Source organism: Camelus bactrianus, chromosome 4 (genome assembly GCF_048773025.1).
Source record: "Camelus bactrianus isolate YW-2024 breed Bactrian camel chromosome 4, ASM4877302v1, whole genome shotgun sequence".
In the NCBI taxonomy this organism is placed as follows: domain Eukaryota; kingdom Metazoa; phylum Chordata; class Mammalia; order Artiodactyla; family Camelidae; genus Camelus; species Camelus bactrianus.
Window position 1 is genome coordinate 101,913,007 of NC_133542.1, and position 26,943 is coordinate 101,939,949.

At 35.6% G+C, this 26,943-nt stretch overlaps 1 long non-coding RNA gene across 7 annotated transcripts in view; it reads left to right on the forward strand.

The window, feature by feature from the left end:
• The window catches only part of LOC141577567 (uncharacterized), an 839,800-nt gene that overhangs the window by 176,639 nt on the left and 636,218 nt on the right, over positions 1-26,943 (forward strand). For 6 of the 7 annotated variants that reach the window (XR_012506829.1, XR_012506827.1, XR_012506828.1 and 3 more), the window contains 2 exons: positions 18,238-18,500; positions 22,768-22,871. This is a non-coding gene — a long non-coding RNA (uncharacterized LOC141577567). Of the gene's footprint in view, positions 1-18,237; positions 18,501-18,621; positions 18,693-22,767; positions 22,872-26,943 lie in introns of all 7 variants that reach the window. The other variant, XR_012506830.1, reaches the window with a different exon arrangement.

Genomic DNA, 26,943 nt, shown 5'->3' on the forward strand with positions numbered 1-26,943 from the left:
ATACAGACCGATGGAACAGAATAGAGAGCCCAGAAATGAACCCACAAACTTTTGGTCAACTCATCTTCAACAAAGGAGGCAAGAATATACAATGGAATAAAGACAGTCTCTTCAGCAAATGGTGTTGGGAAAACTGGACAGCAGCATGTAAAACAATGAAGCTAGAACACTCCCTTATAACCGTATACAAAAATCAACTCAAAATGGATCAAAGACTTAAACATAAGACAAGATACAATAAACCTCCTAGAGGAAAATATAGGCAAAACATTACCTGACATACATTTCAGAAGTTTTCTCCTAGAAGAAATAAAAGCAAGAATAAACAAATGGGACCTAATGAAACTTACAAGCTTCTGCACAGCAAAGGAAACCATAAGTAAAACAAGACAACCTACAGAATGGGAGAATATCTTTGCAAATGAAACTGACAAAGGGTTGATCTCCAGAATATATAAGCAGCTCATACGACTCAATAAGTAAATTAAACAACCCAATCCAAAAATGGTCAGAAGACCTAAACAAGCAATTCTTCAAGGAAGTCATACAAGTGATCAAAAAGCACATGAAAAAATGCTCAATATCACTAATTATCAGGGAATTGCAAATCAAAACTACAATGAAGTATCACCTCACACCAGTCAGAATGGCCGTCATTCAAAAATCCACAAATGACAAATGCTGGAGAGGCTGTGGAGAAAGGGGAACCCTCCTACACTGCTGGTGGGAATGCAGTTTGGTGCTGCCACTATGGAAAACAGTGTGGAGATTCCTCAAAAGACTAGGAATAGACTTAGCATATGACCCAGGAATACCACTCCTGGGATTGTATCCAGAAGGAACCCTACTTCAGGATGACACCTGCACCCCAATGTTCATAGCAGCACTATTTACAATAGCCAAAACATGGAAACAGCCTAAATGTCCATCAACAGGTGACTGGATAAAGAAGAAGTGGTATATTTATACAATGGAATACTACTCAGCCACAAAAACCGGCAACATAATGCCATTTGCAGCAACATGGATGCTCCTGGAGAATGTCATCCTAAGTGAAGTAAGCCAGAAAGAGAAAGAAAAGTACCATTTGTGTTCACTCATATGTGGAATCTAAAAAACAAAACCAAAAACAAACAAACAAACAAATAAAAACAAATCATAAATACAGGACAGAAATGGACTCATAGGCAGAGAATACAGACTTGTGGTTGCCAGGGTGGTGGAGGGTGGGAAGGGATAGAGTGGGATTTCAAAATTGTAGAATAGATAAACAAGATTACACTGTATAACACAGGGAAATATACACAAAATTTTATGATAACTCACAGAGAAAAAAATTTGACAATGAGTGTATGTATGTCCATGAATGATGGAAAAATTGTGCTGAACACTGGAATTTGACACATCATTTTAAAATGATTGTAAATAATAAAAAATGTTAAAAAAAGAATTTAGTATACAGAATGTAGAATATAGAATACAGAATATAGAATATAGAATGTAGAATACAGAACACAGAACATAGAATACAGAATACAGAACATGGAATATAGAATACAGATTACAGAATATAGATTATAGAATTCAGAATATAGAATACAGAATATAGAATATAGAATACAGAATACAGAACATAAAATATAGAATACAGAATATAGAAAAGAGAATACAGAACATAGAAAACAGAATACAGATCTTAGAATGTAGAATACAGAACACAGAATATAGAATACAGAACAAAATATAGAATATAGAATGCAGAATACAGAATACAGAACACAGAATATAGAATAAAGAATACAGAATATAGAATACAGAATACAGAACATAGAATATAGAATACAGATTATAGAATACAGAATACAGAATTCAGAACACAGAATACGGAATATAGAATACAGAACACAGAATATAGAATACAGAATACAGAATTCAGAACACAGAATATAGAATATAGAATACAGAACACAGAATATATAATATAGAATACAGAACACAGAATATAGAATATAGAATACAGAACACAGAATAGAGATCAGAGATTATAGAGTATAGAATAGGGCAGAATACAGAACATAGAATACAGAATACACAATATAGAATATAGAATACAGAATGTAGAATACAGAACATGGAATATAGAACACAGAACACATATCACATAATATAGAATACAGAATACAGAACATAGAGTATAGAATACAGAATGCAGAATATAGAATACAGAACACAGAATATAGAATACAGAATACAGAATACAGAATATAGAATATAGAATACAGAATACAGAACACAGAACACAGATCACAAAACATAGAATACAGAATACAGAACACAGAACACAGATCACAAAACATAGAATACAGAATACAGAACATAGAATACAGAACATAGAATATACAATACATAATACAGAATTAAGAATATAGATTACAGAATATAGAATATAGAATACAGAATAGAGAATACAGAACATAGAATATAGAATATAAAATTAGAATATAGAATACAGAATACAGAATATAGAATATAGAATACAGAATATAGAATACAGAATTCAGAACACAGAATATAGAATACAGAACACAGAATATAGAATATAGAATACAGAATACAGAATATGGAATATAGAATACAGAATAGAGAACACAGATTATATAATATAGAATACAGAATACAGAATACAGAATAGAGAATACAGAACACAGAACACAGAACACAGAATACAGAATATAGAATGGAATATAGAATACAGAATGTAGAATACAAAATACAGAACGTAGAATACAGAATACAGAACACAGAATATAAAATACAGAATATAGAATATAGAATGCAGAATACAGAACATAGAATATTGAATACAGAACACAGAATATAGAATACAAAACTGAGGACAATATAGAATATAGTTTTCTTTATCATATCAATAGGAATATATATATATATATATATTTTCCCTAGACATACCAGGCATATAATTCCTGGACATATTGGTCTAACTGAATATTTTAGCTTTTTGAAATTTTTAACTAGTAAAACAGCACTATGATGCTTGTGACACATAAATGTATATATAATGATATCTGCCTATTATGTTATAATAGATATTTATAGCTGAAATTTGCTCAGTAATACCATTACTACTACTACTACTGTTACTAACGACAAAAATAATAAGAGCAGACACTTAGGTAGCACATACTATTTGCCAGGCATTATTCTAAGCACTTTCACGTATTAATTCTGTTAATCCCCCAGTGGTCCTCTGTGGATGGTATGACTATGATCCTCATTTTACAGATAAGGAAACAGAGGCATAGAGAGCTCTATGACTTTGCAAGGTTGAGCGCAGGAGTCAGGATTCAAACCTGTGCTCTTCACTGCTGTGTGCTCCATGTAAGTTATAGTTAAGTAGGTAACTATATCCTAATTAGGAACATAAAATAAGATTTAAAGAGCTTGGAAAAGAGAGTAGAAAAATGTACCAGGAGAAAGGATCTCAAAGAAAATAAATGAAAGAATGACTGCCTTGGGATGTGTGGATTTGAGTTTCAAGGAACTAAATCAGATTACAACTGAATTCGATATTAAGACCTGGGAAGTAGGACAATGAAACACTTCATTTATTGGCCTACAGATTGTAATGAAGCAACTGGCTATTCAAGTGAACCAGTTTTTGATTCGAAAGCAATGTGTTTGGGCTTGTTAATTGCAGTTGTTATATGAGCTATTGAATTATGTATAATAGTATAAATTTTTACAAGAGTGGAATAAATTCAGAGTGTAAACAAGTATTGATGTCTTGACAAAATATTCCTTGTGTCTGTCATAACATTTCCCCATATCTTCTATTTAATCTACAGGTATCAAAGTGCATCTCTCTCTTTTTTTTCCTTGCTTTTTTGGGGGGTGTGGATAATTAGGTTTATTTATTTATTTAAATGGAGGCACCAGGGACTGAACCCAGGACCTCATGCATGCTAAGCACTGCACCCTACCACTGAGCTCTACCCTCCCCCTGGTCTCTCTTTATTATTAAGTTGATCTCACTTTGTTTAAGTACAATAATTTTGTCTACATCTTTGCTGAGTGTACATTTAAGTTCTTACATATGACAGCTATAAAAAAGATACATGATGAATTCAGTGATTAATTAAGATGACAAATCAAATACCTGTGTACCCTCTACCAATTTGAAGGAAAAGGGTATCACTAATACAATTGTAACCCCTTCTGTGCTGTTTCTTGCCCTCCTGCTTCCCTCCTGCTCGCAAGGGTAAATACTATTCTGAATTTTATGTCTATCACACTCTTGATTTTGCAAGTGTGTGTGTGTCTATGTGTGTGTGTGTATACAATATATATAATATATAGTATAAACATTATATTGTTAATTTTGGTTGAGTTATGTAATACGGGTAAATGGTTCCATGCTATCATACTATATGAATTCTGCACTTTGCCTTTTCCAATCTACCATATATTTTTTTGAGATATTTCCATGTTCATATGTCAAACACATATTTTAATATTTACTCTTTTATGCTATTCTAACCCATGAATATATAAATATAAATAATTTACTCATTTTCCTTTTCATGACTAATAAGCTTGGTTCTAGTTTTTCTCTGTCACTTATGATGCTGTTATTATCTTTCCTGTTCATGTGAAAAAATTTCTAGGGGTGGAATTGATGGGCAGTAGCAAAGGCACATTGTGAAACATTACCCAATAACTCCCATTTGCTTAACAGAGTTATTGAAACGATTAGCATTCACACCATGATGAAAAATTCCCTTTATTCCACATCATTAACAGTAGGCAGCAGTGTCCGAATTTTAATCTTTGCCAGTCTACCCAAAATCAAACTTTACCTTATTTTGATTTTTGGTTGCTTACTTAGATATTAATAGTATGTTTACTGGTCACTTGTGTTTCTTTTTTGTTGAAGCATCTTTTCTTGTCTTTTGCCTCTATTTCTGATGTCTTTTTCTTATTATTTTGTAGGAGTTCTTTATATATTCTAGAAATATAGTATTTGTCTATTTTAAGGTTTTTAAATATTTTGTTTCATTTTTCACCTCTTTATGTTGTCATTTGAAGAAGAGAAATTTTCAATTTTATGATAGTCAAATTTGTCAATCATTGTAGTTTATAATTTTATGCCACAATATTTTATGCTATAGTATTTTTTATAATATTTCTAATTTTAAAATGCAATGCATGTGCAATATTGGAGATATGGGAAGTGAACAAAAGCACAAAGAAGGAAGAAGAAGGAAAAAAAGAAGAGGAATAGGAGAAGAGTAGGGCATGAACATTTAAATTTTATTTATAATAAATAGGGAACTTTATGTTTTTACAGGTATAGTGATATTTCAACTCAGATTTCTCACAAAAGTCTTTGAAACACTTTAATACTGAACAGTTAAGATTTTTCTAAATTATTGATTTGAATTCTGTGTTTTTTTAAGGCTATTTACCTTTTGCCCATCAAATTTAAATCATGTTTTCCTATTTGCTTTAATTCTCTGGTGGTTTATGATATAAAGATGTTTAAATTTTTAGAATTCAGAATTCAAATTTATGAGTCACTTTTGTTGTAAATGGATTTTCAAATTTAGAAGGTTCTATGATGTCTCAGGGCCAGTTAATGATTGTTTATCCTTTATTCTACACTTCCTACACTATACCATGCATGCACACACACACATGCACACATACTCTTTTAATGCAACTAAAAATTTAGTGTGTTCTGTTATTTAACTTGAAGTTTGACCCCCCCAAACACTTACTGAATAAACTATAACACTTTCCAAGATTATATTTTTTACACAATCAAGTTCATATATGTCCTATGATTTGCTTTAGGTTTGTCTAACTCATGCATGTGTTTGATATTTTTGGCTTTTGACTAAAAGACTACACTCATATTTTAATTGTTGAATTTCATTATATGTTTCACTTATTCAGTTTCCTAAGCTTATGGTGATGTAGCTTTTCATATATTTAAGATCCTTAAAATTTGAAACAAATATCTAAGGGAAAAAGACACTTGCTTCACTGACTTGATATATAAATTATATTATTATTTGATTTTAGTCTATTGATTCAAATGTTAATCTCATCCAAAAACAACCTCATAGCCCCACCCAGAAAAATGATTGAATGAATATCTGAGCATCCCATGGCCCAGTGAAATTGACACTTAAAATTATTTTAACCATCACAAGAATTTATCATTTCCCCACTTTGTACCTGCTGCAAGAAGGTTACATAAAACCTCATGGATGGTCAGCTTTCTTAGTTTATTCTGACATTTCAAATTATGATTCCAGCTCAAAAATATATTGATCAGATAATTCAAAACCATTAAATTGGTTTGCTACAAGGAATTCCTACTTCAGAGCAATTGTTTGTCCCTGAATTCTTGGATATTCTGGAGCAAAAGGAGATATAAACTGCAGCACTACAGATCAGCTAGAAGCAATAGGGCTGTCAAACCTTTTGAAAAGGTATGGTGGGGAACTGGAAATGTCAAAGAAGAAAAGAGAAAACAATGTTTCTGCTAGAGTAGTTGACACTTTGAAACCTATATGTCTACTTGGGGAAGTCCCCATGGCTTCTAATTATAGTCAAAATTGTTCTGAGTGAGGGAATGGAAGGAAGGTGAAGAAATGAGGTATTAAAACCTTTGTCAACTCAGTCTCAAGTGAGTGATGCTCATAGAGCAACTGGAGAACAGATACTTTGAAAGTCTGCTACATTTTACATGCTTATGTAATACATCATATGTTTTCCCCCAAGCAATTTAATTTGAATAGTTGAAATCAAAGTCTTTTGGAGAAAGGCAAATGTGAGAATGTTAAAATTCATCTCAGATATATCAGTCTAATTGAAGAGGAAATCAAGACTCAAATTCATTTAATTTCATTCACCTATTCAACAAACATTTATTTCCAACATGAATAACATTGTTTTATGCCCACCCAATCTGTGGGATGAAAGAGAGAGAGGAAAAGAGAGAAAGAGTAAGGATGTGGAAGCGAGATGTAGAAGTATACAAAAATACGATAAATTGCTAGCAAAAAATTGTTATAATGGTTGTTTTGTTGGGGAACAAGAGTAAGAGAATCAGAGAGGTCATCTTACTGTTCACTTAAATACTAGTGTGTCTGTTTGTTTGTTTATTTGTTTGTTTATTTATTATTTACTATGTGTGAGGCACTGTGCTGGGTACCAGGAGAGCCAATGGTAAATAAGACAGCCATGTTTTATGACATCATGGGGTTGAGATAGCAACTAATTTTATTAAACTGTGAGATGGTTTTACTGCATGCTGTGATCCTAATTGAATGCTATCTATCTTTTGCTTTTATGATCATACCAATATTAAGAACATTTAGATTTTCTTAGTACTCTTCAGATATAAAAATGTAGAAAATCAGCATTAGTGGGAAGTACGTAATTTCTAAGAAATATTTTAGGAAAAAATTTTCACAATGATTTATGATGTAGTAAATACTCATCTACATTAGTGATACACAAGTCCCATGATTCTCCATTTATCTTTTGTCTGATGCATTTTGGATAAGACAGAACATTTTCAAATTCTTTCATTGGAGTATTTCATGCTATTTTTCTTCTCAGTTGTTTAATTCGCTCCACTCAATCACTAACTTACTCATTGATTCAATACAGGTTGATTGATTGGTATGTGTATGGTTCCTTAATAGGAGCTGCAGAAAAGAGGAATCAAACATTAATAAGACATAAATCCAATCTTATGAAACTTATTGACCAGTCATGTAATGAAAAGACATGTACTCAAGATACAATTATGAAAGAAGGGTTAAAGGCCATAAAAGAAGAATGGGTAGAGTTCTATTCCTGTTCCTGCAACTTCAGGGAATGTGGCTTTTGACATAGTACCTGAAGGCTAGTCACTGTTTCGGCAAATGGAGGAGAGGAGGAGAGCCCTCTTCGTGGAGAGAACAATGAAAACCAAAAAAGGGTGTTGTGGTGAGCAGCAGTCAGCTTGTCAGCTTTGTAATGCATTCAGTCATTAATGGCATAAATCAGAGAGAAGACTGATAAAACTGGGGACAGACTTGAAGGCCTTAAATAATATATCAAGGAGCTTTTTGTTTATTTTCAGTGGGAAGCTGGTGAAGGTTTTTTGTTGTTTTTTGTTTGTTTGTTTGTTTGTTTTTTTAACAACAGCATCTTTAGCCTGAATGACTAAAGAGATATTGCTGCCATTACCCGAAGTAGTGGGTACAGGGGATGTACCCATTTGGGAAGCTGTGTACATGTTGAGGAATGGATTCTGGTGAGTGTTTCTTGGAGTGTTCTATTCAGGCAGGTGGAGATGCAACACCAGAATTCATAAGAGAGGCAAGAGCTGTGGCAGTAATCACTAGAGTCACTATCACTAACACAGATGTGTGAATGAAAAGTGTTGCCTGCCGTATCAGTGAATACAGGATGTTGCAGCCATCAAGTCACGACAGCTGCCCCGATGATGTGCCCTGAGGTGTGGGAACTCAGATTGGAGACAATCAGGCTGCCCATTGCCAAGCCCTCAGCCACTGCAGCCGCCTGTAGTGGTGCCCCCTGAGGGGACACAGGATGGGAAGCAGAGGACACTGGCCCTAGGGTAGCTAAGGTGCATGTCAAAGGAGTGATTTCAAGGAGCCCAGACTCTTGCATCTTCCCATGCATAAAAAGTGCTAAATTCATTAACTTGAGATATCTGGGCTTCTTTAATTAACAGTAATCTTTTGATATTCTGACTACCTGGTCTTTATTGCAAAACCCCTATGTATCCAGGCGCCTCCCTTCCCTCTTTGGAGCAGCCCCTCAGAGCTATTCTGAGAGGCTGCCTCCTGAGCTTGAGGTCCTCAGAAAGTCCACCAGATAAAACCTAATTCCCAACTTACACATTGTGTTTTTTTTTCTTCATTTGGCAGGTTTTAGTGTTGAAATGATGAAATTAGATGAGATTTCCGAAGAACAAAGTGAGTTTAGATGGGGAAGGTGAAAGTGTCTAGGGTATAACTCTGAAGTAGGAAGGCAATAAAATAATGATCTACAATTAGAAAATGGGAGGAGAAAAACAGACCCCAGGAAACAGAGCAGTCATTGCATTGTTAGAAAGAGAAACAGAAAAGTAGAGAAGCATTATTTCATGGAAGGTAAGAAAGGAAAAATGTGATGAAAAAGGAACGGTCACATGCATCAAAGAGATCAAGGTGAAGCAGCACCAAGGCAATATTTATATATGAACTTGTAGATGAGCATTTTTACTAATGAATTACACACAAACTTAAGTCGCAGATGTTAAAAAATGTTACTCTTAAAGTGCAACAATCTATACTCCACTCACAGAAAGAACAGTGGCTGTCTGGGTGGAGGATGTAATATTTATTTAACTCTGCACTTGGATCCTATTGTGACTAAAATTAATTCAAAGTTATGTGCTCTGTCTGGTTGAATGAAGTATTTGAAATAAATAGCCAGTGCTTTGGTAGGACAAGAGAAAGGGGCATGTTTGGTGTATGTTGGACATAAGAGTGAGTGTGGGGTGGAGAGTGTGTTTCATTGGTTTGGGCACAGGCTCCTCTTTCCATTTCCTTCTATGTGTCCTTTCTCAAGCTAAGAAGTAGAGAACTAACTGTAACATTTGCAAATGACAGTAGGCAACTGAGGTGCCATTGAAACACTTTTTATGTTAACAAAATTTCACTCTTTCAGGATATCTATTTTTCATAATTTTTATATTTTACCATAAATAGTGGCACAAAATTAAACAAAATGGGGTGAAAAATGGAAATCAGGTACACTTAGCAGTGAACAAAATTGACTGAATCACATACAACGTTGAAAATAAGTTTAATAGATTATGACCTAAAATAATAAATACCATTTTTTTCAATTTTTCTAGTCCTTAATTATATTTTCTTTGATTGACAGCTTAAGTATTTTTCCTCTTGCTTGACACTTGTGAAGTAGAACTCTACCCTGCTGAGTTTTCCAAAATTGAGACTGAAAGTAAAAGGGCTGTATTCTCCCACTTACAACCTTTCAAGTGCCCACCTGCTTATCTTGGATTTGCTCCAGATGCCAAATTAAGGTCCTCCCATAACAATGGTATAAACAAAGTAGAAACTTACTTCTCTATAAGAATAGTCCAGAAGTGGGAAGTCAACATCAGGTTGTATAAGATCCAGTCTATCAGAAAACTAAGATCTTTCTATTTTATTCCCCAAGTCACATGACTTGTATTCTCAAGTCACTTTCTAGGACCTGTGGCTGCTTGAGGGTCACTTTATTAGTATTCGTGGCAGCAGAAAGGGGGGAGGGGAGAGAAGATGCACCCTTCCTTTTAAGAAGAAGTTCGAGAAATATTCACAATATTTCTCTTCCTTTTAAGAAGAAGTTTGAGAAGTATTCACAACATTTCCTAAATTTTCTTGGCCAGAACTTGGGCACATGTCCACACTTGGCTTTAAAAGAAGCTGGAAAATACAGTCTTTTAGGTGTGTGGCAATCTCTCTTTAAACTACAGCCAGAGAAGTCATGTTGTTTTCCTACACAAAATCTTTATCATAGACTTCCCTTTAATAATGAATCAATTGTAATCCCTCACTTTGATGTTTAAACTCTTCTTTTTTATATTATTATTATTTTTAATACATATTTTTATTGAAGTTAGTCAGTTTACAATGTTGTGTCAATTTCTGTTGTACAGCATAATGCTTCAGTCATACATGAACATACATATATTCATTTTCATATTTTTTTACTGTAAGTTACTATAAGATATTGAATATAGTTCCCTGTGCTGTACAGTATGAACTTGTTAATAAACCCAAACATCTAGTTCCAAATTCATTTTGCATTGCTCTTACACACACATTTCAACCATATTAAACTCAAGAATGTTTTATAAATACATCTTCTGTTTTCTGTATTTTGTACTATTTTCTTTGTGTTTTTTTCTCACCTAGAGTTGTCTCTTTCTGTCATTGCTTACTGAAATCCTACTTGTCTAGTAAGGCCAATGAGAAATACCACATCTTTAAAATTTCTCTCCTAATTCCTGAATAGTATGGAGGTTTTACTTCTTTGATTTCTCATAGCATTTGATTTGTGTCTCTTTCATGACATTTTATATAGTTTACCACTTATATTCCATTTGGACTTCCCTTAAGTTCCCTGTAGACAGTAAGCTCCTTGGACTGTCAAAGATGTATCTCATCTCATTTATTTCCATACATACTCTCTGAAGCACCTAGTTTCTGATCTCTGCATCAGAAGTACACAGAATAGAGTCTTAATATTTAATGGAAATTAAATTTCCACAGAAGTTTATGCCTATTTCTTAAGCACTATGGAAAAGAGCACAATTTTACAGAGAACAATTTCCAGAATTAAGATCATGACATGTTTGATGTATGCATTTGGGAAATAGAGCAGAGGACCAAGCATGTCCTGATGAGAGCAGGTAAGGGCCACAGCAGAGCTGACTGTGCTTATCCTTAGGAGACAGAAAGGACTGTCTTTGCGTGTGGAACCCAAAATTTCAGGGAAGGTATTCCAGTGTGTTGGTTGGAGAACCTAGCCTGTCTCTCATTACTTCATTTAGAAAGAGGTCTTCCCTGACCCGACATGATTATTACAGGATATGAGCTCAGAATATGACAATTGGAGCCCTGTGAAGTGCCTTGTGAATTCCCAAGAGAAAGTGATATTAGAGCAGAACCACCCTAGTTTTCCTGTAGATTTGATATTTCATATAATAGTCACTTAAGAGAATTGTGCTCTCTATTTACAACTGGAGATAAAACTTTATTCTACTTGTGGTAGATAGATTACTGTAAAAGAGAATTCTGGCTCAAATGTTTCTTGTGTGGGAAAGAATGGCAGCCAGTTTCCTGCAGGAGAACCGGCTTTTTCTGTCAGCGCAGTAGGTGATGGGTATAGATTTAAGTCTCTGCTCTACCACTTGGTGAGCTTGGGAAAGTTGCTTAAATCTTTGCGGTCTAAATGATATGTGCTGTTATATACCACCTGGCATTATAATAGATTTAGTTATTTATAAATATTGGGTGCTGTGGATTAAAACCAAAACTGTATCACAGAATTGCTGACCTAAGTTGTTTGGAAGGCCAGAGGGACAGTTTCTAAGAGAACTGACAAAATAAAAGATCTTTGGTGGATTCAGATGCTATTGGACCAGCTGTCTGTACTATCCACTCCCCAGAAACAGGAACTCTTTGCCATGGACATAGGCAGCACTGTGGAGCAGACATACTCTCTCCTGGCAGGAAACTCTTAGGAAAGAAAGAGAGGAGGCGCTGAGGCTAGTTTACCTTGTTTATTCTTTCCTTACTTATCATTTGTGATAGAGGGGCCATGAGAGACCAGGAGTGTCACCATAATTCTGCTCCCTTGATGAGAAGCTTTTCATTCTAATATTCCCCCAACATTGTATTCTTTTAACCCATTGGACTTAGTCACCCAATGATACAATTAAGCAGAGTGTGGTTATTAGACAACTCAATCCCAGGGGTGGGCAATCCTCATTCCCAGCACAGTTCTCTTCCCAACTTCATGGGCTCCCTCCCTCAGGACCCACCACTGCTCCCTTGGATCCTTACTGCCGAGACCACTGGTGGGCATTATACAGTTTTCTGCAGTGATTCAGACCTCTCCAGAGTGGTTCAGGAGAATATGTTATTAATTCAACACCATGATTTACAGGATGAAATTTCATACCCTAATCTATATCTCATCCAAAGTATATGTAGCCATACTGTCCAATGTATCATATAAAAAGTTCTGCATTGAGGATGAGTGCTATCATGAAACACACAAACACACAAATACCTTTTGCCAACAGAATGCCACTTACACAAGTCACCCCAAATTTGTCCTCTGCACTTATTAAATTCCCTGGAAGAAATTAAAGCTCAAAAATAGAATCCTTTTACAAATGAGGTCAAAGATTATAATTTCAAAAATATCTAATCTGAAATAAAATTGTATTGTCTCATAAATCTAAAGGCCAGAATTTTACCTGAGATTAAAATCCTACATCATTCTCTCTACTCTGTTATTTTGTTCATTCTTAACTAGAGTTTCTCCATGCCTGGAAAAACTTTGGAATCTGTCAGCAGCTACAGTCTAGAATATATCATTGGAATAGACATTGTGTTAGGGCCTCAGCAATTGTGTTAACACAATGGATTCAACGTTAGTCCTGCCAGTTTGTTTCACGGCTTTGGGTAAAGTTTGTCAGTGCAACTCTGATGGGCTTGATCAATAACAGAAAAACTTGAACCTCATTAGTGCCTGGTAGAGAGGTGGGAATCAGTTACCTGGCTTTTCAAGGTAGCAAATACTGTCCCATGCTCTAAGACACAGTAGATCTGTAGTCACCTGTTCCCTGTAGTTGAATCTTCTCATGGGGATCAGTTCTGTACTACGTTCTCATTTCTGCTCAGAGGTCACCTCTTCAGAGAGAGAGATTCTGTCTCCATCTCAAATCACCCTGAACCCATCGCTTTCTTTTTAGCACATGTCATTGTCTGAGATTATATGTATATCTCTGCCTGTCTTACTTGCTACTAGAATATAGATAAGGGGATGGACATTGTTGTCTTACCCTTGGTGCATCCCCAGTGATGAGAGAAACTCTCTGGGCCTAAGAGTCAACCAATCAGTGTTTGTGAAATAAACAAGTAGACTAAAAGCACAAGTGTCCTGAGACCCTCCCACTCAGCTCTGTTCAGAAAAAACTGCCTCTAAATTCTGGTTTTAATTTTTCTGGTGATTATTTGAATTTCTCAATATATGAACTTAGGGAATGATTTTGATTCCTTCATCTAAGTAACGAGGAGTTTTAGCTCAGTTTTGCTGTGCACCCATCTCCTGAGTGTTATTAGTAATAGTACTTTGAAGACTTCGTATTATGTACTAAAAACTATTTTCCTCATTATGGCAGATCTTATTAAGTGACTCCCTTAATACCCATTTTCTCTTCAGCCTTGGTTGTGCCCTCTTCGTCTGTCTGGAATATGAACATAAATATGGGGTGTGGGTGGGGGGCAGCAGGCATTCTGTGACCCTGTTGGAGAAGAAAGACAGAAGGGTCCCAGCTCTTCATGAAATTGTTGACCAGATGTACCAGCCCAGGACTGAGGCAGACACACTCACATGTGTTCTCCTTTCTCTGAATCCTTGTTTTCCTGTAACTTATAGTTGAATACATTACTATTGATAAATAGTTTAGTCAACTTTGGGCCATAATTCTTGACACTCCATTATGCAAAATGAGTAAAAAAAAAGGTTCCTCCATTACTCTCCTGCCTTCTCCTTTGCTAGCTTCTCTCAGCTTTGTCATTATTTTGCTATCAGAGTTTATAACTCTTACATGCTGTTCTATTATGGTAATTAATTCTCCTAGGATGTGCTTTCAGAGTTAATCTAAAATTTGATAATAATGAACAGCAATATAATTATGTAAATATCAGTCACAATTAGAAACTCATATTATGATTGGACTCAGAGACAAAAAAAAATTTATAAGCCACAAAACCTGTATAGCTCAAAGAAGAATCTTTAATTATAGTCAGATGTAGTCTTAAAATTCACTAAATCATGTTTTATTTGGTTTGTTTCATATTCGGGCTTTCTTTTATGGATATTTTTCCTAAAGTTTTTGTCTTTTCTTGTTATCATTTAAAATACTTTATCATATCATTATTTTTTAACCCAGTTTCTTAAATCAAACTCCTTATTGGATATGTTTTTAAAATTATTTCCAAACTTACCCATAGAAATATACAAGTTCATTCTCCCAAGGCTAGTACCCAACACTGCCCTTTCTCTCCTCATCTCCCACCAGGGATTTAAAAAAAAATTTGTCTAATTGATATATGTAAAAAATATTTCAAAATTGAATTGACTTGATTACCAGTAATTCTAAACATTTTTATTGTTGTTTCATTTATTCTTTCTTTTATGAATTCTGTGTTCCTGGCCTGTGTGCATTTTGCTGTTAAGATAGCCATGCTTTTCCTGCCATATTTATAGTTCTTTTATTTTGATTTTGGTATATGAACATTATCATTTTATTACAAATTACTTTCTCAGTTTGCTCTTTGTTTTCTGTTTTTATGGTGGATTTGTTTTACTGTGTTAAAGATGTTATTTATACAACAGTTTTTAGGTAGAAGTTGGTTAAATAAAGAAAAACTCTTCCCTATGTGACCTCTGTCTCGATGTCATTCTAGGCGAACTTGAAAGTTTACTCTGTTAGGTTATGTACTAATGTTACTTAAGTGATTTATCACACAAGTATTAATTGTGCTTCATTTATGTGCTGAACAGTATTTTCACATAGAAAATAAAGAGGTATAAGCCAATGTATCATTGCTCTCATGAAGCATACAGTCAAAATTAAATTTAAAATTAAATTTAAATTTCTTATTCAAAGGTTTCAAGTTTGTTTATGAACATCTGTCTTTCTAGGTAATAGAAACAGGTACTTGAGTTTAGGCTTAAGATCATTAAACATATGGAAAAAATATTACCCTCCAGCTGTCTCTTGTATCAATTTCTGTCAGCTGTTTTGATCCACAGTTATGAGTGTTAACTAATCCTGCAAATACTTTCTTAGGGCAATCAGGTGTCAAAACTGTAAAGGTTATATATATTTAAAGGTTATGTATAATATATTTTCATTTCTCTTCTCCACAGTTAAAAAAAATCATGCAGAAATATATGTATATATCCTTGTACTCTTACAACACTGTTTTATTTCACATTCTGTAAAATAAATTTCCATGTTATAGTGTGTATATTTTGTATCCTTTTGCTTTGTTTAAAGAAGTTAAATTTTAGTGGAAAAATACCTTCTGTCTTAATAAAGAACTATGTAATGTCTATTAGTTTTTTGCTTCTTATACTTTAAAGTTTTTTTGGTTAGTTTGAGATTATAAATGCTTAGAGATATCAGGAAATACATTATGTAAATGTCTCTAAAATACGATTGGCAGGCACTGTAATGTAGAAGGGGCACAAATGGTTTTAGAATCAAATACGTAGGTGAGTTTCTGCCTTGAGGTCTCCATGACTTGCTTGATGAGCTAATTTCCTTAATGTGTTGCCTATAAAATACAGGTAATAGTAATAACTGTCGTATAAACATTATGTAAAGGCTAAATAAGAAAAGGCATCAAGAGTTTAGGACAAAGCCTAGAAAATATGCAGTAGCATAAATACATTTATTATTTGTATTATTAATTTTAATAAGTGTATAGTTGTGAAATAGGTCTCATTATGATTTACCTTGATTAACTCCAAATTCTTCATGAACATAATATCCAGGAAAAAGTCACCTTATGGCTCTAATATATGATTTCACTAACTTAAAAAGCAAATATTTTATTTGGACAAAAAATGGGAGAAAGCTTTAATCTGAAAATGCACCAAATATGTTTTCTCCCTACATGCATATTTTATTAAAACTGGTCATTCCTATGGATTTTTATTATGAACCCAAATAAAGTAAACATTCCACCATTGCAAACAAATTTATCATTACATTGCCCTGTAATGTATGAAATGGTGTGATGACTTTGAACAGTTAGTAACTAAGTTTTTCTTTCAGTAGTTTTCACAGAGGTAAACATAAGATAAATGCTTTCTATTTTGTAAAGGATATGTTTCCTTCTTGTAAAATATTTTTGACTAGCAAATTTCACAAAAGTAATGAAGTTTCTGAACCACTGTATAGAGTAACTGTCTTATTTTCTTATTTACATTTTCACAGTATACTTCATACTTTCTTTGATTGCTAATTTTTCATCGTATTTCTCCTAGTAACTAAAAGATATGCTCAAACAAAAAATTTTAGTGGAACTGGCACTAATGTAGCAAGAAACTTGGTCCATGATGGTAGCCCAGATCATTTGAGGGGAGATTCAAATTTTAAAGACAAAATTGAATGAATTCAGATACCAAAAAGCTTGTTAGGATTTTAAAGTTAGTAATTTCTTCCATGAGCTACTATTAAAAAAATGAATGTTTGAAATATAATTTGTGGATTGAGGAAACATTCTTATGTTAAGTGATGAATTAAGAATGTGTTATACAAGCAGGAAGACTTGACTTGGAATTTAACAAATGCAGGTATCACTGACTCTCTACTTGGAGGTGATATTCCAGGCCTTTCTCTGAGCTGGGAAAAACCTGTTTTGAGAGAGCACGAATACTTGAGAGTTGTAATGATTACTCTAATGAGACTGAATAATAAATTGATGAGATAATTTTTGCTCTGGAAATGTTATGGACACTTGTTTCAGTCATGTAAATGTCTAATAGGGTTGTGGCACTTGGAAGGAAAGAGTGTGGAAATATATGAAGAGTAAATTCCCATTACTTTGTGACTTTAGCAGACAGGTAAGACCAGAAAGCAATCAAAGAATGTAAAAACTAAATGAGAAGTAGCATGTTGTGTTAGTTGAGGGGAGAGTATTCTGGTGATGATTTCTGTGGGACAGATTACTCCAAAAATAAGTAACGTATGACAATGACCATTTTTTTATGCACAGATTCTGTGAATCAGCAATTTGGACAGGGTCCAACAGGATAGCTTTATTCTGCCCTTGGGGTCTCAAAGTCTGGAGGCTGGAATCACCAGAAGGCTCATTCACTCACAAGTCTGGTTCTTGGTCTGGGATGACTGGAAGATTAGGACTGCCAACTTTAAAGTCTGCACGTAGCCTCTCCACGTGTCTTGGCTTCCTCACAGCGTGGCAGCTCTAGGTAGTCACACTTTCCACACATTGGCTCAGAGCTCCAAGTGCAAGCGTGCCAGGGAATGAGACAGAAGCTACAACACATTTGATGACATAATATCAGAGTCACACAGTGTCACTTCTTCTGTGCTCAGTTGACCAAAGCAGTGACAAGTTTTCCTGAATTCAAGTGTAGAAGACACAGCACTTTTCAGTGGGAGGAATGGCAAAGGTGTATAGAAGAGACCAGGAGATGGGAAATGTTGGGGTCATATTTAAAATACCTTTATGTTTTAGAAAGCTTTAGACATTCAAAAATTTTAATGCTATTTTTGATCCTAGAACAGAAGATTAAATTTTATAATAATTAATATATAAATATAAATATATATTTATATTAAAAATATATATTTTTCCTAAACAGGAAGTGTTGCTACCAGAGTAGCAAGCAGCTGTTTGGCTTCTCCACCAAGAAACACATGAAAAAGTGAAGTTAAACGTTAGATGACTGAAAATGTTCTGACACTAAGAGCTGCTGGGCTTTGGGGTGGGGGGCTGAAAGAGTCTGCAGAGCCAGAAGCACAGCCTGAAGAACGGGTCTTTTCCCATTCTTTAACTGCTTTATGGGGGAAGAGAAAACACGTCATCTGTCTCGTGCTGCATCCCTTGCATTGGCGTTACTAAATGGTAAGAAAAAGCATCATTTCACGTTTGTGCCTAAAAGAAGAAACGCATTTTTCTGTATTTTTTCTAAATTAGTAGATAGTGATTTTTAAAGAACGTACCACTTTTTTTTTTTTTGGAACAGCTAATTATCACCTGGTAAGAAAACACAGACTATTGTCCCTCCAAGGCTCCAGTTTCACTTAGCTTTGCAAGGTGAGGCAGTTAATGCATGCAAAGAAGAAACCAGACTGCCTGCAGTTTTCATGTAGCGAGACCTTAGTTTATAATTGCAAAGTCAAGTGCTTTCTAAGGTGAAGCTCTGGTGACTTCTGGGGATGAGGTGGAGACCTGAGTTTTTCTGGGGGAAGTCTTGGGGGGGATGTGGAATAGGGCTAGGAGCATGCCAGTGGGACCACTCCTGGGACATACTGAGGGGCACTGCTCTTAATTTTGAGATTAAAAAGCTTGGGGAAATCAAAGCCCTCTTAAAGCACTTGTCTTGGGTTTTCCCTCCTATGACAAAGACTGATCCCAGGACTCTGGGATCTCCTAAAGAAACAAAACCTTGTGGGAAGTCCATTTTATTTGGTGGTGAAGGAAACACCTGCCCATCCTTGAGCCTCAGGATGGGGAGGGAGAGGGCACGGGCTTATTCTTTCCGTGTCAGTTTTTGTATTCGTATAAACCATGTGGAAACTGTACATCCATTACTCTTACTAACACTTTTGTCAGTAGAGTTGACCATTTATTTATTGAAATTAGTCTGTGAAGATATTTGAGCAAAAATTGAAATGTATGGAGTAGGAGAAAATGGTTTGTGTGTTGGATAGACTTACATTGGAATTCTCATTTGCCACCTACTCACTGTGTAGCTGAGCAATGCACTTAACCTCCCTGACCCTCTGTTTCCTTTTCTGTAAATATCACAGAAGTTTGTAATATGGATTAAAATGAAAAGTATGAAAAGGGCTTGGGTTATAATAATAGAAACTTAATAATGCATATTACTTGCCTTATTCTTTCAGATATTAGTGCTTGTATACTAATTTTTAAAAACAATCACAGAGTTGGGTAACTATTACAGATAAAGAGATAAGTGTGAACCTTAATAATTAAAACAAAGCCATTCTGAGTCAGATTCTTTAATGCCTCAAAAAAAGTTAATTGTTTTAAATTATATCAACATTTTATTTTTGTTTTCTGAGGTTTCCATTCACTTTCAGGGCCTTGACATAATCCATCATTGACAGACAATTTTATTTCCAATATTTAACAAGTGTAAATTAATAACAGAAATGAGTCATGATGCTTTCACATATCATTTTGGCAATGTTCTTACTCTAATTATAAATGAATAGATATTTTTGCTCTTCATCTATTAGAAGTAAAACACTTTCCTTTTCATCTTACTTAATTGTTTTGGAGGGAGGATGAGTATCAAATATTCATATTTTTACCATTTTTCATTGTTTTTAGGATGATGTTAACTAGATGAGAAATTTTCCTCTCATTGCCATGCACTGAGGATCCTAGAAACAAAATGAAAAGAATCAGCCATGATATTGTGAGATATCTTCAGAAATTCTGTCTAGCAAAGTTGTGTGGCTTATTAATTTGTCTTTCATGAATATAGACCATGATTTAAAATTCCATTGCTTTTCTTTAATTGTTCTATTGACCAGCATGGTTTGAACACTTATATTCAGATTTTTTTTTCAATAAATACTGTAGTACTGCATGATCTGCAGTTGGTTGAATCTGCAGATGTAGAACTGCAGATTCAGAGGGCTGACTGTGGAACTTCAGCATTTGCAGATTTTGGTGTCCTTGGTGGGTCCTGGAGCCAATCTCCCATAGGTACTGAGGGATGACTATATATAACAATGAAAATTAAAATATTAAAAGAGAAACAACCATAAATGGACTAGTTTGCAAAAGCAAATCATCTTGGTGTAAACTCTCCAAGGCACATCAATTTTGAAATTTCAAACACTTTAGATGAAGAGAAGTTTCTTAACTTCCAGGGATGAAAAAAGTAGGTGACACATAGAGGAAAATGAATCAGAATAGCTTTGTCCTTTCCAATAAGACCCCTGGAAGGTACTTAGGCAGTTAGGTTTCAGCCTTGTGAAGGGAGTTTATTTCTCACTACAATTCTATATGCAGCCAAACTGTCAGTGCAGTCAGTAGGTAGAGTAAAAACATGAAGCTCCTAGAGGACAAGAGTGAGATAAGAGAGAGGAACACATAGGACATAGGAAACAATGTCTGCAACACAGGAGAGAAGTCAAGATGGTCATGATGGAGGGGACAGCATGATAGCTTGTGTTAGGACTAGGGAGAGATGAGTTCTGATTACAGCACCAAAAGACCCTCTGGAATAGTCCCAGGACACTGAAACTGATAGAATACTAATGTATTTCACTCTCTTGAGGGGAAATTAGACAGCTAAAAGATGAAATGTCAAAAAAAATCAAAATATCAAAAAGATGAATATCAAAAAAAGAAAGAAAATAAAAAAAGGAGGGGTGATGGAGAGAGAGCAGCGATTATCTCGTCTGCAGGAAGGAAAGGTAGCCGTGGCTGACTGCAGTTAGTAAAAGCACTTACATGTCATACTCATACTAACACTCAAAATTAGTAAGACCAATGCTGGCAATTTGGGAGGTTACAAAGGGAAGGAATACTAGTTCTCTGTTACTGAGTAACAAAATACTCAAATTTAGTCTTCAAACAATGCACTTGTACTAGCTCACAGTTCCCGTGGGTCAGGAGTGCAAGCAGAACTTAGCTCGCTGCTTTGATTGGGGGTCTCACAAGGCTTCAGTCAAGGCTGAAGTTCCATCAAGGCTGGGCTGTATTGTCATCTGGGGAAAGACCGGGTTCTAAGCTCCCTCAGGTAGTTGGAAGAGTTCATTTCTTGCACCTGTAGATCTCATGGTGCTTGCTTCTTTTAAGGTCAGTAAGAAAACGTCTCTGACCTTTGGGAGTGCCCCAGTCCCTCTCTCAAAGTATTTTACCCAATTAAGTCAAGCCTACTCAGGACATTCTTCCTTTTGATGAACTCAAATTCTACTAATTTGAGGCTTTAATCACATCAGTAAAAATCCTTCAGCTTTGCCGTATTCTGTGGACTTGAAGCAGGTCATAAGTTCTGCCTGCACTTGGGGAGGGGTTGTTTAGGGTTTATGACTCATAGGGGGTCACCTTAGGGTGTGTTTGCCACAAAAGGGTTTGTATATGGGTGTGTGAGGAATGCAGAGGGAAGAAAGAAGTCTTAGTCACCCTCTATGGTGACAAGTCAATATTGATAATGCTTAAAACTGAAAAAATCAGTTAGCAATATTAAGAGATCTAGAAAGTACCATAATAATGTGCTAAAAGAGGGGAGGTTGGTTTGTTTGAAAAGATGGGTATGGAGGGCATTGAACTGCTACTTCTCACAGGAAAATATACATAATCCTACGACTCTTTTAAAGTAGTGACTACGTAAGTTTGATAAAAATAAAAACATGAAGGAAGAGAGTAAGAGACTTTTCAGGAGTTCAGGAAAGACCCAAGTTCTTACCGAAAATGTGCCCTTCAAGTTACAGGCAGAATAAATGCTCAACAAGACTTTTTAGTGCAGCTGCAGAATACCATAAAAGTACAGAAGTTTCTTATATGGATTAAGACAAAAATTATGAAAAATACTTGAAAGATAAAAGTAGACACTTAATATCAAGGGTGATGAAGAAATCTTTAAAGTTATCACACAGAAAATCTGTAAAGAAATGGCAAGTAGAGTAGGTCTCTCCATAAAATAAGTGTCAAAAGAAAATGGAGAAGCATGTGAAACATGTCTGAAAACTGTCAGTCTATCATTTTATAATTATATAAACTAGAATACAAGACTTTCTTCAGGTTTTTCTTACCGTATTCAAGTTCATATACCTTGAGAATTTATTTTAGCTTATAAAATTCTGATGCTCTGATCACCCAAACAGACATTTTCGTGCATGCATTTCACAGTATGATTGTGATTTATTTAGTTCTCATGAGTATCTTAAGCTTTTACGTTCTCTAATATGTTGTGTGTGTGTGTGTGTGTTTGACCTTGAAATGACCGAGTTCTTTAGCTTCAGTGTCTCTCAGTTAATTAGTGTATATATTTAAATAGGTAGCCTGAGCTCAGCTATTGCCTGGCATTTTTATGTATTACATAGTAGATTCATTTAGAGTTTTATATAACCATTTCCCTTTGGCAATTCAGAAATGTATAACATGTTTCCTGTTCCTCTACTTTCAGGGCTTAAGGAGCTTCTACTTAGAGATCAAAGAGATGGACTACACTGATGAGCAGGAGGAGAGGGGATACGAAGTCAGCAATTAAGAAGGATTTCTCAGAAATGAGTAAGTGTGACTCCATTACTTTTAGGAGTCTGTGTTTGATTGTTTGATAAAGGAAAACTAAGTCATGACTTTTTTCTGTAGATTAGAAGTCTTCTCTAAATTTTTTGTTGTAGAAATTGATAACTATATGTAAAACATGGATCTACTTTCAATGTCTAAGCACATTTTATTTTTTATTTTTTTAAACATTTTTTATTGATTTATAATCATTTTACAATGTTGTGTCAAATTCCAGGGTTCAGCACAATTTTTCAGTTATTCATGGACATATACACACTCATTGTCACGTTTTTTTCTCTGTGAGTTATCATAACATTTTGTGTATATTTCCCTGTGCTATACAGTGTAGTCTATTCTACAATTTTGAAATCCCAGTCTATCCCTTCCCACCCTCCACCCCCCTGGTAACCACAAGTCTGTATTCTCTGTCTGTGAGTATATTTCTGTCCTTTATTTATGCTTTGTTTTTGTTTGTTTGTTTGTTTGTTTTTGTTTTTTAGATTCCACATATGAAGAATCTCATATGGTATTTTTCTTTCTCTTTCTGGCTTACTTCACTTAGAATGACATTCTCCAGGAGCATCCATGTTGCTGCAAATGGCATTATGTTGTTGGTTTTTATGGCTGAGTAGTATTCCATTGTATAAATATACCACAGCTTCTTTATCCAGTCACCTGTTGATGGACATTTAGGCTGTTTCCATGTTTTGGCTATTATAAATAGTAAATAGAACATTGGGGTGCAGGTGTCATCCTTAAGTAGATTTCCTTCTGGATACAAGCCCAGGAGTGGGATTCCTGGGTCATATGGTAAGTCTATTCCTAGTCTTTTGAGGAATCTCCACACTGTTTTCCATAGTGGCTGCACCAAACTGCATTCCCACCAGCAGTGTAGGAGGGTTCCCCTTCCTCCACAGCCTCTCCAGCATTTGTCATTTGTGGATTTTGAATGACGGCCATTCTGACTGGTGTGAGGTGATACCTCATTGTAGTTTTGATTTGCGTTTCTCTGATAATTAGTGATATTGAGCATTTTTTCATGTGCTTTTTGATCATTTGTATGTCTTCCTTGGAGAATTGCTTGTTTAGGTCTTCTGCCCATTTTTGGATTGGGTTGTTTATTTTTTCTTATTGAGTCGTATGAGCTGCTTATATATTCTGGAGATCAACCCTTTGTCGGTTTCACTTGCAAAAATTTTCTCCCATTCCGTAGGTTTTCTTCTTGTTTTATTTCTGGTTTCCTTTGCTGTGCAGAAGCTTGTAAGTTTCATTAGGTCCCACTTGTTTATTCTCGACAAACCCCCCCCTTTTTTTTTAAATCTGTTTTTACCTGCTCTATGTTCTATTACTCTCTTAATCTTTACTTCTTAATTCATTTCTATTTCTCTTGGGTTTTGATGTCCTGCTATTGATTAGACACAGGTTTCAAAAACATCTATTCATCTCCCCTCCCTTTTTTTGTAAAGGTTTCAAAAGGACACCTGAACCCGATTACTACTCTGCTTCAACTCACTCTTCTATTATTCATTATACACTGTTTTCAAACCCTCTTTCTCCCTTCTTTTAAAATTCTTTCTCTCTCTCTCTCTTATTTTTTTTTTCTTTTTTTCCTAAATTCTATTCCTAAATAGGTATCAGATAGATAAAATCCTTAAGGACAATTATGTAATCTCTATGTTCTTTAATATTGTGCATATGGGAAAAGCAAAGCAGAAGGGATTTTACTTGAATCTAAATACCATGTTTAAATTTTATTTACAAACCAGAAAGTCTCACAGACATAGAAAACAAACTGTGGTTACTGGAGGGGAGGAAAGGGGAGGGATAGATTAGGTGTTTGCGATTAACAGATACACATTGCTGTAGCTAAACAACAAGGACCCACTGTATAGCACAGGGAACTATGTTCAGTTTCTTGTAACAAGCTGTAATGGAAAAGAAACTGAAAAAAATATTTATATATAACTGAATTTGTTTGCTGTATACCTGAAACTAACACCTAAATTGACTACATATTAATAATAAAAAAAATTAAAAGAAACATGGTTAGATCTTCACTCTTATATTTCTAAATTGAAATAACTTAGTTTATTTAAGCAGACTTTATAATCCAGCACTTTGAAGATAAACAAATGTGATCTTGCAAAGAGGAGGCAAAATGATTTGCTAAATAGAGACAGACTAAAGGGCCAGTCACTGCGACTTGTTTCTGACTTGCCTACTGAGAGACTGTATGTCTCCAAAGCATGCGATAATGTTTGAAGCGTTGGGACACATTTTTCCTTGTTAATTCTCCTTTGTATTACCACCCACATCAGATGCACTTTCCTACAGTTTGCTGTTAGCTGTACATTCTGAATTTAAATAGCTAAGGGCCTGCCACCCTTCCAGAGGATACTGTACTCACAGCTACTAACTGAAGTTGAATAATGAGGGCAGACTTTCCTTCTCCTGCTACTTGGTGCTTAAATATCTGACTATTCTTAATCAATAGGCTGCATTGTTACATGGGCTGCTCGACCTCGTAATCACAAATAGCCAGGTGCAGGGCAGGGTACGTGGGTTCATGTTCTAAGTGCAGGAGTAAAACCAATTGAAAATTAAACACTGCAGCACTCACAAGATTTCACATATTTTATCATATGAAAATGCTTGGGGGAAAAGAAGGGTTCTGTCCATTTTTGTTTTCATTCATTCATTAAGCAAATACTAACTGAGCACCTAATCTGTGTTGGTACTGCTGTAGGCACTGGGAAAACATCAGGGAAGCAAAGAGAACAGTTTTCATCCCCAGGGAGCTTACATTAAATACATTAGATATTTAAGTTGACATACAATATAAAGTATATTAGACGGTAGAAATAGAATAGGAAATAATTTTTTCTAATGAGAAAAGCAAGCCAGGACTTGATGCGAATACTGGTGTAAATTAGATAGGTGGCCAGGAAAGGCCTTGCAGAGAGGGGGACGTCTGAGTAAAAGGTGAAGTGAATCACAAGGAATATTGGAGGCAGAGAGCTCACGCAGAAGGAAGAAAATTAGAGAGGCCCTGAAGCAGGTGAGTGCCTGGAATGGCCGAGAAACCACAAGGAGAGTGGTGCAGCTCAAGAAAGTTGCACAAGAGAGCAGTAAGAAAAGGCCCTCACAGGAAGAGGGGCTCTGGAGGCGGGGCCTCGGAGACGTCTACGCTGATGGATAGAAACTCACCGGGAGCTCGGGCAGTCGTCTGACAAGGTCTGCCTCATGTCTTTAACAAAACCTACCAGGCTGTGTGTTTAAAAAAAGAAAAAAAAAGGAGCAAGGGCAGGAGCAAGGGAGAATAATGGTGATCACTCCCCACCCTTCTCTTCCTGCTTTGTGCCCCGCAGGAGTGACTTGTGACATATGTTAACTCCTGAGTGGATTCTTTGAGGCTGACTTGCATTGGGCTCAACTGATGAGAGACACTCACAGGAGATTCTGGGAGATGAGTGAAATTTATATCTTTATTACCCCTTCTCCTGCTGGTACAGGTCGCCACTGGCTGGCTGTGTCCATCCATCGGGGCCCAGTTCTGCCAATGGCCCTGCACATTTAGCTACTTTACTGCTTTCCTGTAACAATTCCTCGGCCTGAAGGTAGTAACGTCTTCCTGCTAGTGCTGGCACTGGGGTGTCACGTGATCCTTTGTTTTTCTTCTTCTCTCTGCTCACACCTTTGTCAGTGGTTCCTTTATTAAGTCCTTTTTAATGACTCACATTTGCCATCTTTTTTCCACCTGGAATTGCCTGATGTACCAGACAGGAAATCATACCATATTCTGAGGAGATGGGATGGTGACTTGGTCCAGGGTGAGAGCAGTGGAGATGGTGAGAAGTGGTTGAATTATGGACATGTTTTGAAATTGGAACCTCCCAGATTTACTGATGAATGCCGTGTAGGGTGATGTGTGGAAACATCCAGGTGATGCCTGGATATTTGGCCTGAGAAATTTGAAAATGGAGCTGACTTTGGACGTACTCCCAAAGTTCACTGGGGAGAGTGGAGCTAGAGATACAGAGCTGGAGCTCCTACATGTAGAGATGGTCTTTAT